Source organism: Neodiprion lecontei, chromosome 6, assembly GCF_021901455.1.
Source record: "Neodiprion lecontei isolate iyNeoLeco1 chromosome 6, iyNeoLeco1.1, whole genome shotgun sequence".
Classification (NCBI taxonomy): Eukaryota; Metazoa; Arthropoda; class Insecta; order Hymenoptera; family Diprionidae; genus Neodiprion; species Neodiprion lecontei.
In genome coordinates, this window is record NC_060265.1 from 25529722 (window position 1) to 25535721 (window position 6000).

The window sequence follows — 6000 nt, forward strand, 5'->3', positions numbered from 1 at the left end:
GAGAGAAATTACGGAGGAAAAAGCACCTGCCGAAAAATGTCGAAAATACAGGTTCTCGTTTCTTGGCTGTAACTTTTGATGCGTTGATCGCAGCGTGTTGGGACTGCGCCCAATCGATTTCTCTCGCAAAATTACGTCGGAATAGTGCATGAAAGAATTTATTCCAGCACTTTTCAAAATCGCCAAAATTTTCGCCAAAAATGCAAAGGGGTTAGCCTTACTTTTTTTTGGGGCCGAAAATTTTTGGTCTCAGATTCGATTCGTATGACCCTTTCCCGACTAATTGGACCACCAGGAACTCAGAAAACGCAGCGAAAAGAGTGTGGGATCAACAGGAGAGAAATTACGGAGGAAAAAGCACCTGCCGAAAAATGTCGAAAATACAGGTTCTCGTTTCTTGGCTGTAACTTTTGATGCGTTGATCGCAGCGTGTTGGGACTGCGCCCAATCGATTTCTCTCGCAAAACTACGTCGGAATAGTGCATGAAAGAATTTATTCCAGCACTTTTCAAAATCGCCAAAATTTTCGCCAAAAATGCAAAGGGGTTAGCCTTACTTTTTTTTGGGGCCGAAAATTTTTGGTCTCAGATTCGATTTGTATGACCCTTTCCTGACTAATTGGAGCACCAGGAACTCAGAAAACGCAGCGAAAAGAGTGTGGGATCAACAGGAGAGAAATTACGGAGGAAAAAGCACCTGCCGAAAAATGTCGAAAATACAGGTTCTCGTTTTTTGGCTGTAACCTTTGATGCGTTGATCGCAGCGTGTTGGGACTGCGCCCAATCGATTTCTCTCGCAAAATTACGTCGGAATGGTGCATGAAAGAATTTATTCCAGCACTTTTCAAAATCGCCAAAATTTTCGCCAAAAATGCAAAGGGGTTAGCCTTACTGTTTTTTGGGGCCGAAAATGTTTGGTCTCAGATTCGATTCGTATGACCCTTTCCCGACTAATTGGACCACCAGGAACTCAGAAAACGCAGCGAAAAGAGTGTGGGATCAACAGGAGAGAAATTACGAAGGAAAAAGCACCTGCCGAAAAATGTCGAAAATACAGGTTCTCGTTTTTTGGCTGTAACTTTTGATGCGTCGATCACAGCGTGTTGGGACTGCGCCCAATCGATTTCTCTCGCAAAATTACGTCGGAATAGTGCATGAAAGAATTTATTCCAGCACTTTTCAAAATCGCCAAAATTTTCGCCAAAAATGCAAAGGGGTTAGCCTTACTTTTTTTTGGGGCCGAAAATTTTTGGTCTCAGATTCGATTCGTATGACCCTTTCCCGACTAATTGGAGCACTAGGAACTCAGAAAACGCAGCGAAAAGAGTGTGGGATCAACAGGAGAGAAATTACGGAGGAAAAAGCACCTGCCGAAAAATGTCGAAAATACAGGTTCTCGTTTTTTGGCTGTAACTTTTGATGCGTTGATCGCAGCGTGTTGGGACTGCGCCCAATCGATTTCTCTCGCAAAATTACGTCGGAACGGTGCATGAAAGAATTTATTCCAGCACTTTTCAAAATCGCCAAAATTTTCGCCAAAAATGCAAAGGGGTTAGCCTTACTTTTTTTTGGGGCCGAAAATTTTTGGTTTCAGATTCGATTCGGATGACCCTTTCCCGACTAATTGGACCACCAGGAACTCAGAAAACGCAGCGAAAAGAGTGTGGGATCAACAGGAGAGAAATTACGGAGGAAAATGCACCTGCCGAAAAATGTCGAAAATACAGGTTCTCGTTTTTTGGCTGTAACTTTTGATGCGTTGATCGCAGCGTGTTGGGACTGCGCCCAATCGATTTCTCTCGCAAAATTACGTCGGAATAGTGCATGAAAGAATTTATTCCAGCACTTTTCAAAATCGCCAAAATTTTGGCCAAAAATGCAAAGGGGTTAGCCTTACTTTTTTTTGGGGCCGAAAATTTTTGGTCTCAGATTCGATTCGTATGACCCTTTCCCGACTAATTGGACCACCAGGAACTCAGAAAACGCAGCGGAAGGAGTGTGGGATCAACAGGAGAGAAATTACGGAGGAAAATGCACCTGCCGAAAAATGTCGAAAATACAGGTTCTCGTTTTTTGGCTGTAACTTTTGATTCGTTGATCGCAGCGTGTTGGGACTGCGCCCAATCGATTTCTCTCGCAAAATTACGTCGGAATAGTGCATGAAAGAATTTATTCCAGCACTTTTCAAAATCGCCAAAATTTTCGCCAAAAATGCAAAGGGGTTAGCCTTACTTTTTTTTGGGGCCGAAAATTTTTGGTCTTAGATTCGATTCGTATGACCCTTCCCCGACTAATTGGACCACCAGGAACTCAGAAAACGCAGCGAAAAGAGTGTGGGATCAACAGGAGAGAAATTACGGAGGAAAAAGCACCTGCCGAAAAATGTCGAAAATACAGGTTCTCGTTTCTTGGCTGTAACTTTTGATGCGTTGATCTCAGCGTGTTGGGACTGCGCCCAATCGATTTCTCTCGCAAAATTACGTCGGAATAGTGCATGAAAGAATTTATTCCAGCACTTTTCAAAATCGCCAAAATTTTCGCCAAAAATGCAAAGGGGTTAGCCTTACTTTTTTTTGGGGCCGAAAATTTTTGGTCTCAGATTCGATTCGTATGACCCTTTCCCGACTAATTGGACCACCAGGAACTCAGAAAACGCAGCGAAAAGAGTGTGGGATCAACAGGAGAGAAATTACGGAGGAAAAAGCACCTGCCGAAAAATGTCGAAAATACAGGTTCTCGTTTTTTGGCTGTAACTTTTGATGCGTCGATCACAGCGTGTTGGGACTGCGCCCAATCGATTTCTCTCGCAAAATTACGTCGGAATAGTGCATGAAAGAATTTATTCCAGCACTTTTCAAAATCGCCAAAATTTTCGCCAAAAATGCAAAGGGGTTAGCCTTACTTTTTTTTGGGGCCGAAAATTTTTGGTCTCAGATTCGATTCGTATGACCCTTTCCCGACTAATTGGACCACCAGGAACTCAGAAAACGCAGCGAAAAGAGTGTGGGATCAACAGGAGAGAAATTACGGAGGAAAAAGCACCTGCCGAAAAATGTCGAAAATACAGGTTCTCGTTTCTTGGCTGTAACTTTTGATGCGTTGATCGCAGCGTGTTGGGACTGCGCCCAATCGATTTCTCTCGCAAAATTACGTCGGAATGGTGCATGAAAGAATTTATTCCAGCACTTTTCAAAATCGCCAAAATTTTCGCCAAAAATGCAAAGGGGTTAGCCTTACTTTTTTTTGGGGCCGAAAATTTTTGGTCTCAGATTCGATTCGTATGACCCTTCCCCGACTAATTGGACCACCAGGAACTCAGAAAACGCAGCGAAAAGAGTGTGGGATCAACAGGAGAGAAATTACGGAGGAAAAAGCACCTGCCGAAAAATGTCGAAAATACAGGTTCTCGTTTTTTGGCTGTAACTTTTGATGCGTCTATCACAGCGTGTTGGGACTGCGCCCAATCGATTTCTCTCGCAAAATTACGTCGGAATAGTGCATGAAAGAATTTATTCCAGCACTTTTCAAAATCGCGAAAATTTTCGCCAAAAATGCAAAGGGGTTAGCCTTACTTTTTTTTGGGGCCGAAAATTTTTGGTCTCAGATTCGATTCGTATGACCCTTTCCCGACTAATTGGACCACCAGGAACTCAGAAAACGCAGCGAAAAGAGTGTGGAATCAACTGGAGAGAAATTACGGAGGAAAAAGCACCTGCCGAAAAATGTCGAAAATACAGGTTCTCGTTTTTTGGCTGTAACTTTTGATGCGTCGATCACAGCGTGTTGGGACTGCGCCCAATCGATTTCTCTCGCAAAATTACGTCGGAATGGTGCATGAAAGAATTTATTCCAGCACTTTCCAAAATCGCCAAAATTTTCAACAAAAATGCAAAGGGGTTAGCCTTACTTTTTTTTGGGGCCGAAAATTTTTGGTCTCAGATTCGATTCGTATGACCCTTTCCCGACTAATTGGACCACCAGGAACTCAGAAAACGCAGCGAAAAGAGTGTGGGATCAACAGGAGAGAAATTACGGAGGAAAAAGCACCTGCCGAAAAATGTCGAAAATACAGGTTCTCGTTTTTTGGCTGTAACTTTTGATGCGTTGATCGCAGCGTGTTGGGACTGCGCCCAATCGATTTTTCTCGCAAAATTACGTCGGAATAGTGAATGAAAGAATTCATTCCAGCACTTTTTAAAATCGCCAAAATTTTCGCCAAAAATGCAAAGGGGTTAGCCTTACTTTTTTTTGGGGCCGAAAATTTTTGGTCTCAGATTCGATTCGTATGACCCTTTCCCGACTAATTGGAGCACCAGGAACTCAGAAAACGCAGCGAAAAGAGTGTGGGATCAACAGGAGAGAAATTACGGAGGAAAAAGCACTTGCCGAAAAATGTCGAAAATACAGGTTCTCGTTTCTTGGCTGTAACTTTTGATGCGTTGATCTCAGCGTGTTGGGACTGCGCCCAATCGATTTCTCTCGCAAAATTACGTCGGAATAGTGCATGAAAGAATTTATTCCAGCACTTTTCAAAATCGCCAAAATTTTCGCCAAAAATGCAAAGGGGTTAGCCTTACTTTTTTTTGGGGCCGAAAATTTTTGGTCTCAGATTCGATTCGTATGACCCTTTCCCGACTAATTGGACCACCAGGAACTCAGAAAACGCAGCGAAAAAAGTGTGGGATCAACAGGAGAGAAATTACGGAGGAAAAAGCACCTGCCGAAAAATGTCGAAAATACAGGTTCTCGTTTCTTGGCTGTAACTTTTGATGCGTCGATCACAGCGTGTTGGGACTGCGCCCAATCGATTTCTCTCGCAAAATTACGTCGGAATAGTACATGAAAGAATTTATTCCAGCACTTTTCAAAATCGCCAAAATTTTCGCCAAAAATGCAAAGGGGTTAGCCTTACTTTTTTTTGGGGCCGAAAATTTTTGGTCTCAGATTCGATTCGTATGACCCTTTCCCGACTAATTGGACCACCAGGAACTCAGAAAACGCAGCGAAAAGAGTGTGGGATCAACTGGAGAGAAATTACGGAGGAAAAAGCACCTGCCGAAAAATGTCGAAAATACAGGTTCTCGTTTTTTGGCTGTAACTTTTGATGCGTCGATCGCAGCGTGTTGGGACTGCGCCCAATCGATTTCTCTCGCAAAATTACGTCGGAATAGTGCATGAAAGAATTTATTCCAGCACTTTCCAAAATCGCCAAAATTTTCAACAAAAATGCAAAGGGGTTAGCCTTACTTTTTTTTGGGGCCGAAAATTTTTGGTCTCAGATTCGATTCGTATGACCCTTTCCCGACTAATTGGACCACCAGGAACTCAGAAAACGCAGCGAAAAGAGTGTGGGATCAACAGGAGAGAAATTACGGAGGAAAAAGCACCTGCCGAAAAATGTCGAAAATACAGGTTCTCGTTTTTTGGCTGTAACTTTTGATGCGTTGATCGCAGCGTGTTGGGACTGCGCCCAATCGATTTCTCTCGCAAAATTACGTCGGAATAGTGAATGAAAGAATTCATTCCAGCACTTTTTAAAATCGCCAAAATTTTCGCCAAAAATGCAAAGGGGTTAGCCTTACTTTTTTTTGGGGCCGAAAATTTTTGGTCTCAGATTCGATTCGTATGACCATTTCCCGACTAATTGGAGCACCAGGAACTCAGAAAACGCAGCGAAAAGAGTGTGGGATCAACAGGAGAGAAATTACGGAGGAAAAAGCACCTGCCGAAAAATGTCGAAAATACAGGTTCTCGTTTCTTGGCTGTAACTTTTGATGCGTTGATCTCAGCGTGTTGGGACTGCGCCCAATCGATTTCTCTCGCAAAATTACGTCGGAATAGTGCATGAAAGAATTTATTCCAGCACTTTTCAAAATCGCCAAAATTTTCGCCAAAAATGCAAAGGGGTTAGCCTTACTTTTTTTTGGGGCCGAAAATTTTTGGTCTCAGATTTGATTCGTATGACCCTTTCCCGACTAATTGGACCACCAGGAACTCAGAA